The sequence below is a fragment of the Hyperoodon ampullatus genome, assembly GCF_949752795.1.
Source record: "Hyperoodon ampullatus genome assembly, chromosome: 3".
Taxonomy (NCBI): domain Eukaryota; kingdom Metazoa; phylum Chordata; class Mammalia; order Artiodactyla; family Ziphiidae; genus Hyperoodon; species Hyperoodon ampullatus.
Window position 1 is genome coordinate 63,713,557 of NC_136916.1, and position 11,658 is coordinate 63,725,214.

The following is an 11,658-nucleotide window of genomic DNA, read 5'->3' on the forward strand; positions in this document are numbered from 1 at the left end:
GTGGGATCCTAGTTCCCCGACCAGGGATCGAACCCAGGTCCCCTGCAGTGGAAGCTCGGAGTTCTAATCACTGGACCACCAGGGAAGTCTCATCGGTATCTTTTTCAAAATCAAAAGATTTTGTCTTTTTCTCATGTCAAACCCATGTCTTTCAACCTCAACCTCTATTACTCTCCAGTAGGAATCACCCACTTCAGCCAAAATGAAAATAATAATAATAATGAAAAAATGTATTCACACATAAACAATGCAATAATGACAACAGACTATATTTATACATATTACAACCTTTGATCCTCACCGTAAGTCTGTGAGATATAATTTTGAAATAATTACTCTGCACCTTTATTCTATTACAAATAAAACTTGATGATCAGCATTATATTTAGAAGTCACAAACTTAATAAGCGTAGTTAGTTACTGGTCACTTTTACAAACTTTTTATTTTTAAAGAATTTCAGGGCTTCCCTGGTGGCGCAGTGGTTGAGAGTCCGCCTGCCAATGCAGGGGACACGGGTTCGTGCCCCAGTCCGGGAAGATCCCACATGCCGCGGAGTGGCTGGGCCCGTGAGCCATGGCCGCTGGGCCTGCGCATCCGGAGCCTGTGCTCCACAACGGGAGAGGCCACAACAGTGAGAGGCCCGCGTACCACAAAAAAAAAAAAAAAAAAAAAAAAAAGAATTTCAGACTTACAGAATGGATGCATGAAAATTACAAAGACCTCCCATATACCTTTTATTCAGATTCTCAAAATGTTAACATTTTACCACATTTGCTTTATTGTTCTTTCTTTCTCTCTCTCACATATATATGTATGTATGTTTATGTGTATATATGTATATATATATAATATAATATATAACTACTTCCTGAACCATTTGACCATTTGATAGTAAATTTCAGATATGATGCCCTTTCACCCTTAAACACTTGAGTGTATGTTTCCTAAAACAAGGACATTCTCTTATATAACAATAGCACAATTATAAAATCAGAAAAATATCATTGTTACAATAATACCATCTAGCCTACAGACTTTATTCAGATATCATTAATTGTCTCAATAATGTCCTTTGTAGCAATGAGGAAAATAGTATTTTTCTGGTTCAGAATCCAATCCAGGATTACATATTGCATTTAGTTGACTAGTCTCTTTAGTTCCTTCAGTCTAGATTAATTCCTCAGTCTTTCTTTGCCTTTCATTACCTTGTCACTTGAAGAATACAGGCAAGATATTTTGTATAAAGTCCTTCAATTTAGTTTTATCTGTTTTTTCCTCAGGATTAAGTTCAGGCTATGCATTTTTGGCAGGAATATCACAAAAATGATGCTGTGTTTTTCTCAGTTCATTAAATCAGGAGGCACAAGATATCTATTTGTCCCATTACTGGTGATGTTATTTAAATTTGATCCCTAAGTTAAGGTGGTGTCTGTCAGGTTTTCCATTGTAAAGTTATTCTTTGTCCATTTGTAATTAATAAGTATCATGTGGGGAGATATTTTTATACTATACCTTATTCCTCATAAAACTAGTTTTAGTATCTCTTGATGCTAAAGTTAATAATTCCTTTCACTGAAAAAGTATACATGACCCAATGGTTTAAAAAAATCCAAATAACATACATACTTAATATACAGTGAATATAGTAAATAGTACTGTGAAAAGTAAGTCTTCTGATTTCAGATCTTCAGATTCCCTCCTCCTGTTACCTTTTTGTGTATGTGTCCTGTGGCAGAGACAATGTCAACATGATATTGAAACCCATTTTATTTTCTTCTTCCTGGACATGAAGAATGACAATATTTCCTACCCTGCCTTGTAGTGAGGCAGGGCTCATGAGACTAGTTCTACTTCGAGAACTGTAAACAGAAGTGACATGTGTCCTGCTGAGCCAAAGCATTTAGTGCCAGTGTGTGACTCTCCAGCTCTCTCTCCCCATGCTGCAGCAATTGTGGAGGCCATGCCTTTAGGTGAGGGAGCCACAAGATGGAAACAGCCTGGATCCCTGAGTTACCACATGGAGAACAGCTTCCCTAAAAGAGTTGCCTGTCTCTCAATGGACACGTGTATGCACCAGAAATATAAGCCTTTTCTGTGGTAAACAACTGAGATTTCAAGTTTAACATGTTGCTACAACATAATTTAGTCTATCCCAATAAAATTACTCTGGAAATGTTTCTCATGTATTAAAAAACATGTAATTATGTGTAATTTTATTGTATGTAAATAGGTACATTATGAACTGTTCTGTATCTTCCTTAACAACATCTTTGAGATATTTCTACATCAGAATTTTTAGCTCATTCTTTTTAAGAGTTGGAAAGTGCTCTATTGCAGGAATGTACTTCAATATACATTTAGAAGATTAATTTCTTAAATAGGTACTACATATATATATAGTTTAAAATTAAAGCAGTTAAAAAGAGTATATGTGAAAAATTCTCCCTCCCACAGCTTCCCTGTGCCAACAAATTTCCCTCCAAAGGTAATGAATATTTTCTGTTCCATCTGTATACTTCCAGAGATATGTATAGATAAGATGGTTAAATGAACCTCACTTAGTCTCAGATTTGGCTGAGACCCCAAAACAATAAGGTCATATTCAAAGTTAGATGCAAATTCACCAACACAGGATTTGCAGAGGGAGAGTGTAGAAAACCAGTTTTTTACTCTTAGTTCACCACCTACCTCCAGCTTACAAAAGGCATTGGAGAGGTTGAAAAAAAGATAGGAGAGTCAAGGTTTTTAGAGGAAGCTGTTGTACTTTGTACTGAGTCATTGCCACCATCCTCAACCTCATCCTGAGGTGTGTATGCCCTTTGCCTCATTTACACTGATGTAAGGAATTTTGCTGGGAACACGCAGCAATATGTAATATTGCTTCCAATCTGAGAGACACGGTGGCTGATGTCTGAGTTACATCTGGGATATATAAAAGGTAAAGGACTGGCTCAGGCATCCTGTGGGGTAGAGATGAGGCTATGGTTTGGAATATAACAGAACTCCCAACAATAGCTCAAATGAGCATATTTTCTCTAGTCCAAATGTGGTACATACATGCAAGAGCTCTGGAGAAGCATTGTCTTGGATCCTGTTCAAGAAAGCTGCCAAAAGAAGTGAGTGGACTTCAGCAGAAGGAAGGTGGAGGCATATCACCAGATGCCTGGAGTCTCAAGAAAGAATTGTAAACAAACAACCACAAAAGCAATGTACTCATCTATGCAAAAGAAAGTACAGAGATGAGATCCCCAAAGATGGAATGATGGAGCTTTAAAGAACTCAGAGATACAACCTGCAAAAAAAAGAGCAAGCCTTAAACCTCTGCGAACCCCAGAGAATGCAGATGCCACTCATGACAGTACTAGTCAAGTACAAACATTACAGTCTCCCTTGTGACTTCCTCCATATGTTCCAACCTTAACAGGCTTCATGGTTGTGTAAGTTATTCGCTGAAAATGGCACCTGACTGCAGGTGCTAATGGGGGCTGAAATCCAGCCTGCTTTCCACTCTCCAAACCATAGGCCCTGGCACGGGGTTGTGTCTACTTGGAGGAAGAGTTGCCTTTTTCTACTTCACACAGAGGTGCAGTTCTCTCACCATGGGGTTGCATTCACCCAGAAGGGGGAACCTTTTTCTAATCTATCCAAAGACACCGGACGAACTAGCAGCCACCCAGCTTGGAAGGATTAGAGAGAGTAGCAACAAGATGAGGAAAGTGGAAGCACTGAATGAAGAAAGAATGAAACTGATCACACACCCCTTTTCCATAGGCGGTGACTCACATCCTAGAGGCCCACGCTGGGAGAGAGGAAGAAGCCTCAGTCTTAAATCAGTTTTAGAGTAATGACTATTAGAGGGGGCTGGGCATTTCTGTTACTTAACTGATGTTGTTTGGGAGACTAGCATTTCAGGAGGAATTTTAATACATAAGAGTAATTAGCAAAGTTGATGGATTTGACCAAGGTGAAAGGGGCAAGGGAAAACCAGCCATAGAGAATGAACTAAAGGGCCAGTGGAAGACAAAAATTAAGATGCTTTCTGATTTACACCCTGTAATGGAGACCTCTAGCTCCCTACTTATATACATTCTGTCCTTTACAATTTGATATAACCTCTAGACTAAATTCTCTCTAATGGGATGTAAGATGGATTAAGGGGTAATCGATGGGTGCCACTTCCAGGACTGGCCTAGTAAACACCTCTCCCCATACCCACACACAATGAAACTCTTTCTTTCCTCTCCTCCTAGCTGGATGCAAGTGGTGACAGAGCCATGAAAGATAACAGATAGAAGGAATCTTGGTCCATGAATGACAGGGAGGATGAGAGCTGCCCCACCAAGCTGAACACCTGTTCAAGACTGCTAGGTGAGGAGAATCTAAACTTCTGTTTTGTTAATTCATTGCATTTTAGGTTTGCTTGTATTAAAGGAATCACAGTTCTTTCAAATCTAGAAAGAAAAACGAACACACAAAATTATTTATTTAAGAAATTATTTATTTCCAGGCAAGGGAGAATGTAAGGAGACAGATAATCTCTGTGAACAAAGTAAAAGATAGGGTTTATATAGGGCTTGGGGGAAATGTGGGGTTTAGGTTAAATATGAGTGATTGGCTATGACTGGCTCAAAATGAAGTGGGGTTAGTCATTGATTAGGTGGATTTCAAGAGCAGACCTATTGTAGCAGGGTTTGGTTGTCTGTGGGTGATTTAGCCCAAGACTGATATTGAATGGTCTTTCCTTTTCCCGTTTAAATACCTGAGGACATGAGTAACATTCTTCAGGCAAGAGTAGAATTTTCGGGGCTTCCCTGGTGGCGCAGTGGTTGAGAGTCCACCTGCCGATGCAGGGGACACGGGTTCATGCCCCAGTCTGGGAAGATCCCATATGCCACGGAGCGGCTGGGCCCATGAGCCATGGCCGCTGAGCCTGTGCGTCCGCAGCCTGTGCTCCACAAGGGGAGAGGCCACAACAGTGAGAGGCCCGCGTACCAAAAAAAAAAAAAAAGAGTAGAATTTTCTTTTTTTTGGTTGTCAAATAACCCTTTATTTTTCTTTGCAGTTCTTAACTAGTTGGGCATTCCACTGCACCACTGTTGATGTCATCTATGATGTCGTGAGGGTGGCGGCCATCAACATTGCAGCCCACAGACTGGGTGGCCCCCAGGATCTCTTTAATGGTTCCAGAGAGTTCTCTAGCTAAAGATCGATACCGCATCTGTCAGGCAATGTTGACAATCTCATCAAAAGTGATGTTTCCACTGTGCTTAATGTTTTTCTGCTTCCTTCTGTCTCTTGGCGGTTTCTTGGGGCCTTGATGATCAATCCTCAACCTGGGCTTGTCTGTTCTGGATGGTCAGTTTCACAGTAATCCTCAGACTCTTCCAATCACCAGTTGCCTTGGCGATGTCATCACCAAACTTTTTTGGAGACAGACCCAGGGGGCCAATCTTGGGGGTCAGGGCAGATGTGGCACTGACTTCCCCACTGGTGCACCTCAGGTACACGACTTTGATCTTGTTGGGGTCGAACTTAGGCAACATGGTGGAGGCAGCTGGTGTCGGATGAACCCAGATTTGGGACGACTGAAGAAAGTTGCACCTTGGCCTCCTCTGAGCCAAAAGCTGGAAGTCTTTTTTTTTTTTTTTTAATTTTTCTTGAAGTATAGTTGATTTACAATGTTGTGTTAGTTTCAGGTGTACAGCAAAGTGATTCAGTTATACATATACATGTATCCACTCTTTTTTAGATTCTTTTCCCATATAGGCCGTTACAGAGTATTGGGTAGGGTTCCCTTGTGCTATTTAGTAGGTCCTTGTTAGTTATCTATTTTATATATAGCAGTGTGTATATGTCAATCCCAATCTCCCAATTTATCTCTCCCCTAACCCTTACCCTGGGTAACCATAAGTTTGTTTTCTACATATGTAACTCTATTTCTGTTTTGTAGGTAAGTTCATTTGTACCCTTTTTTTAGATTCTACATATAAGTGATATCATATGATATCTGTCTTTCTCTGTCTGACTTACTTCACTCCGTGTGACAATCTCTAGGTCCAACCATGTTGCTGCAAATGGCATTATTTCGTTCTTTTTTTATGGTTGAGTAATATTCCCTTGTATATATGTACCACATCTTCTTTATCCGTTCCTCTGTTGATGGACATTTAGGTCGCTTCCATGTCCTGGCTATTGTAAATAGTGCTGCAATGAACATTGGGGTGTACGCATCTCTTCAAATTATGGTTTTCTCCAGTTATATGCCCAGAAGTGGGATTGCTGGATCATATGGTAGCTCTATTTTTAGCTTTTTAAGGAACCTCCATACTGTTCTCCACAGTGCTGTACCAATTTACATTCTCATCAAGTGTAGGAAGGTTCCCTATTCTCCACACCCACTCCAGCATTTATTGTTTGTAGACTGATGATGGCCATTCTGACCAGTGTGAGGTGATACCTCATTGCAGCTGTTTTTTAAAATAAATTTATTTATTTTATTTTTGGCTGCATTGGGTCTTTGTTGCTGTGCACGGGCTTTTCTCTAGTTGGGGTTCGCGGGGACTGCTCTTTGTTGTGATGCGCGGGCTTCTCATTGCGGTGGCTTCTCTAGCTGCGGAGCACGGGCTCTAGGTGCACGGGCTTCAGTAGTCGTGGCTTGCAGGCTTATTTGCTCCGCAGCTTGTGGGATCTTCCCGCACCAGGGCTCGAACCCATGTCCCCTGCATTGGCAGGTGGATTCTTAACCACTGTGCCACTAGGGAAGCCCCTCATTGCAGTTTTTTTTTTTTTTTGTGCTACGCGGGCCTCTCACTGTTGCGGCCTCTCCCGCTGCGGAGCACAGGCTCCGGACGCGCAGGCCCAGCAGCCATGGCCCACGGACCCAGCCGCTCCGCGGCATACGGGATCCCCCCAGACCGGGGCACGAACCCGCATCCCCTGCACCGGCAGGCGGACTCTCAACCACTGCGCCACCAGGGAGGCCCCCTCATTGCAGTTTTGATTTGCATTTCTCTAGTAGTGATGTTGAGCATCTTTTCTTGTGCTTTTTAGCCATCTGTATGTCTTCTTTGGAGAAACGTCTGTTTAGATCTTCTGCCCATTTTTTGATTGGGTTTCTTTTCTTTTCTTTTCTTTGATATTGAGCTGCATGAGCTCTTCATATATTTTGGAGATTAATCCCTTGTTGGTTGCTTTGTTTGCAAATATTTTCTCCCATTCTGAGGGTTGTCTTTTCGTTTTGCTTATGGTTTCATTTGTTGTGCAAAAGCTTTTAAGTTTAATTAGTTCCCACTTGTTTAGTTTTGGTTTTATTTTCATTACTCTAGGAGGTGGATTGAAAAAGATCTTGCTGTGATTTATGTCAAAGAGTGTTCTGCCTGTGTTTTCCTCTAAGACTTCAATAGCATCTGGCCTTACATTTAGGCCTTTAATCCATTTTGAGTTTATTTTTATGTATGGTGTTAGGGAGTGTTCTAATTTCTTTCATTTACATGTAGCTGTCCAGTTTTCCCAGCACCACTTAAGAGACGGTCTTTTCTCCATTGTATATTCTTGCCTTCTTTGTCATAGATTAGGTAAACATAGGCTCGTGGGTTTATCTCTGGACTTTCTATCCTGTTCCATTGATCTATATTTCTGCTTTTGTGCCAGTACCATACTGCTTTTTAAAAAAATTTATTTATTTTTGGCTGCGTTGGGTCTTCATTGCTGCGCGGGCTTTCTCTAGTTGTGGCGAGCAGGGGCTACTCTTCACTGTGGTGTGCAGGCTTCTCATTGAAGTGGCTTTTGTTGCGGAGCACAGGCACTAAGCATGCGGGCTTCAGTAGTTGTGGCACATGGACTCAGTAGTTGTGGCTCATGGGCTCTAGAGCACAGGCTCAGTAGTTGTGGCGCATGGGCTTAGTTGCTCCGCAGCATGTGGGATCTTCCCGCACCAGGGCTCAAACCCATGTCCCCTGTATTGGCAGGCATATTCTTAACCACTGAGCCACCAGGGAAGCCCCATACTGTTTTGTTTACTGTAGCTTTGTAGTATAAAGAGTGGAATTTTCCAGTCTCATCTCCCTTTTGGTCCTCATTGACAGATCATGGAAGTGGCTATTAAATATTGTCTAGAACAAGAATGGGCAAATTTTTTAAAAGGTACAAATGAACTTATTTACAAAACAGAAAGAGACTCACAGATATAGATAACAAAAGTATGGTTACCCAAGGGAAAGAGGGGTGGGGAGTGATATATTAAGAGGTTGGGATTAACATACACACACTACTATATATAAAATAGATAACCAACAATGACTTACTGTATAGCACAGGGAACTATACTCAATATTTTGTAAAACCGATAAGAGAAAAGAATCTGAAAAAGAATATACATATATATATGTATAACTGAATCACTGTGCTGTACACCTGAAACTAACACATTGTAAATCAACTATACTTCAATTTAAAAAAAATATTAAAAAAAGAATGCTAAAAAATATGTGCACAGATATGATAGGACACATTTTATTAAAAATCAGAAAAAAAGAATGGGCAATTTTTTTTCCTGCAAAGGACCAGAAGGTAAATATTTTAGGCTTTGCAAGCCATCTGGTCTCTGTTGCAGGTACTCAGCTCTGCTGTTGTAGTACAGAAGCATCATGGACAATATGTAAACAAATAAGTGTGGTCATGTTCAAATAAAACTTTATTTACAAAAACAGCTTGTTGGCCAGATTTGATCCACAGGCCATAGTTTGCTGACCCCTAGTCTAGAATTCTAGATCTAATCTATCTAGGTTAGATATGGTTATGGTTTTCCCTGCTGGGTGAAATGATGGTTGTAGTGGTCATCATGATTTCATTTTGTTTTTGATTCAGGATCATCTGTTGCACCATCTGATGAGGCAGCCACCACATAGTTGAGTTTAATTCCGACACCAACTACATAGAATATGACTGCAACATAAACAAATATACAACTAGTAGAATAAGGAGGGACTGGAAAGTTCACCAAAGTCATAATTCACATTTTCACAGATTAAACCGCCAGATAAGATCTTCTTCTTCTTCTTTTTTTAAATATTTACTTATTTATTTTTATTTATTTTGGTTGCGCCGGGTCTTAGTTGTGGCACTCGGGATCTTTGTTGAGGCATGTGGGATCTTTAGTTTTAGCATGTGGGATCTTACTCTTTTTTTTTTTTTTTAAGTTGCGGCATGCAGGCTTCTTAGTTGCAGCATGCATGCGGGATCTAGTTCCCCGACCAGGATAGAACCCAGGTCCCCTGCATTGGGAGCGCAGAGTCTTACTCACTGGACCACCAGAGAAGTCCCAAGATCCTCTTCTTGACCTAAATTACAGTAATAAGACAAGGAGTATAGACCAGGTTGTTACCTTCTGAAATTTTTTGAAGTTTCTCTCACTTTTTTGATAATGTTGAAAACCTGTCTGAGAGATCTTTGGGAATATAAGCTGCTTCAAAGCAAATAGATCTGAAGTTTCTGAGGGAACTGTATTGCCAAAAAACCCCACAAGCTTGGCCTGAATAAATAAGTAAAGCCATAAAACAACACTTGGGTCTCCAACCCTGCACCATCAGGAAGCAGGCTGTCAAAGCTGTATAGTCCCCAAGGAAGGCATGCTCCCACTTCACGTACAGCCAGGGAGAAAAATGGCTGAGGAAGGACTTGCTAGAGGGCAGAACCAGGGTAGAAGGAGAACAATGACAAGAGAATTATTCTTCGAGAACAAAATAGGGTCTAATCTGAGAACTTCCTTCACTGCCCAGAAAGGATGTCTTTTTTTACCCGTCCCCATTTAACTTTTTATTTTAATTGAAGTATAATTGACCTACAACACTGTGTTAGTTCCAGGTGCACAACATGGTGATTTGATATTTCTGTACATTACGAGATGATCACCACAATAGGTTTAGTTACTATCTGTCACCATGAAAAGATATTACATAATTATGGACTATACTCCCCATGTTGTTCATTTTATATCTGTGACTCATTTATTTTGTAACTGAAAGATTGTACCTCTTAATCTCACCACCCATTTCATTTATTCCCCTCCCCACCCCCCGGCAACCACCTGTTTGCTCTCAGTATCTATGAGTCTGTTTCCATTTTGTTGTTTGTTCATTTGTTGTGGTTTTTTTAGATTCCATATATAAGTGAGATCACACAGTATTTGTCTTTCTCTGACTTATTTCACTTAGCACTATACCCTCTAAGTCCATTCATGCTGTTACAAATGGCAAGATTTCATTATTTTTTAGGCTGACTAACATTACATTGTGTGTATGCGGGAGGAGATATATATATATGTATACACAAATAGATCCAAAACACGACTCAGCAAAATAGTTTATTTCTCGTTCACCTAATAGTCCTGGACAGATATGGTTGATTTACAATGTTGTGTTACTTGTCTTTTGATAATAGCTATTCTGACAGGTATGAGGTGATACCTCAGTGTGGGATTTTTTTAACTGTTGAACTCATTGTTGTTTTGATTTTCATTTCCCTAATGATTGAGCATCTTTTCATGTGTTTCATCCAGGCTAATTAGAAAAGACTGTGATCCAGATATTGATATGAAATTCAATAATTGAATGGGACTTTTGTCTTCTCCCTTGGGGGAAGGGTGAATATATTTGGTGACCAGAGAGGCTGACTGTAACAGAGACCTTGTCTGTCTACCGAAAGCTATTAGTCTCTGGGACTACCAGTTTCCCATATTCCCATTCAATTTGGGTGTAGCCATATGACCAAATTTTCTCAATGTAATGTGAGTGGAAGCAATATCTACCACTTTCTGGGGATGGTAGACCACAAGATGAACAGATCCAAGGACTCTGAATGACGGCAATGTAGGAGAGATTCCTCCCTGACCTGAATATCTGTCCAGGACTGTTAGGTGAGCAAGAAATAAACTATTTTGCTGAGTCGTGTTTTGGATCTATTTGTTGCAGTAGTTTAGCCTGCATTAACTGATATACACCCCATGAGTCATGCTTGTTCAACATAATGATTATATATATACATCCTCTTTAAACATAATTATTAATGGTATCATACTAAACATCCTGTAACGAGCCTTGCTTTTTTCATTTAACGTCTTGGAAAGTGTTCCATATTAGTACATTAAAAACTTCATTTTTATATTCTTTCCTTTTTGCTTTTTGACAGCTTAAGTACAATGTTACCTAACCAGTTCCCTACTGATGGACATCTAGGCTTTTTCTAATCTATAGCTAGTGTTCTATGTTGCAGTTCTTTCAGCTGGTACTCCGCAAATGCAAGGCACAGTTCAGCTTCAGGTCCAGCAGTGTCTGGCTTTACTCTCTGAATTAGGACTTTACTTAGTTTCTTTTAGACAAATTACAAAGCTAATATTTGACCATATTGATTCTCTGTGGCCTACTATTGTAAAATTCAAATGGTTACAAATTCAAATACTTACATTGATGGGAGGAATATAGCATGGTGGTTAGCAGCACAAATTACAGTCAGACAGCCCTGGGTTCAAATCCCAGCTCTGCTACGTGTAACATGTAACTTAACCTTGGGCAAGTTGCTTAACTACTATAAGCATTAGTTTTCTCACCAGTAAAATGGGGGTTATTTTGAGGATTAAATGATAATGTAAGTGAAGTGCTTAG

The 11,658-nt window shown here is 40.1% G+C and overlaps 1 pseudogene across 1 annotated transcript; it reads right to left on the reverse strand.

Annotated features, from left to right (window-relative positions):
• Positions 1-5,046: 5,046 nt before the first annotated feature.
• Positions 5,047-5,544, reverse strand: LOC307050583 (large ribosomal subunit protein uL11-like; annotated as a pseudogene). Its single transcript has one exon. The product of its transcript is annotated as a large ribosomal subunit protein uL11-like (transcript).
• Positions 5,545-11,658: the final 6,114 nt, after the last annotated feature.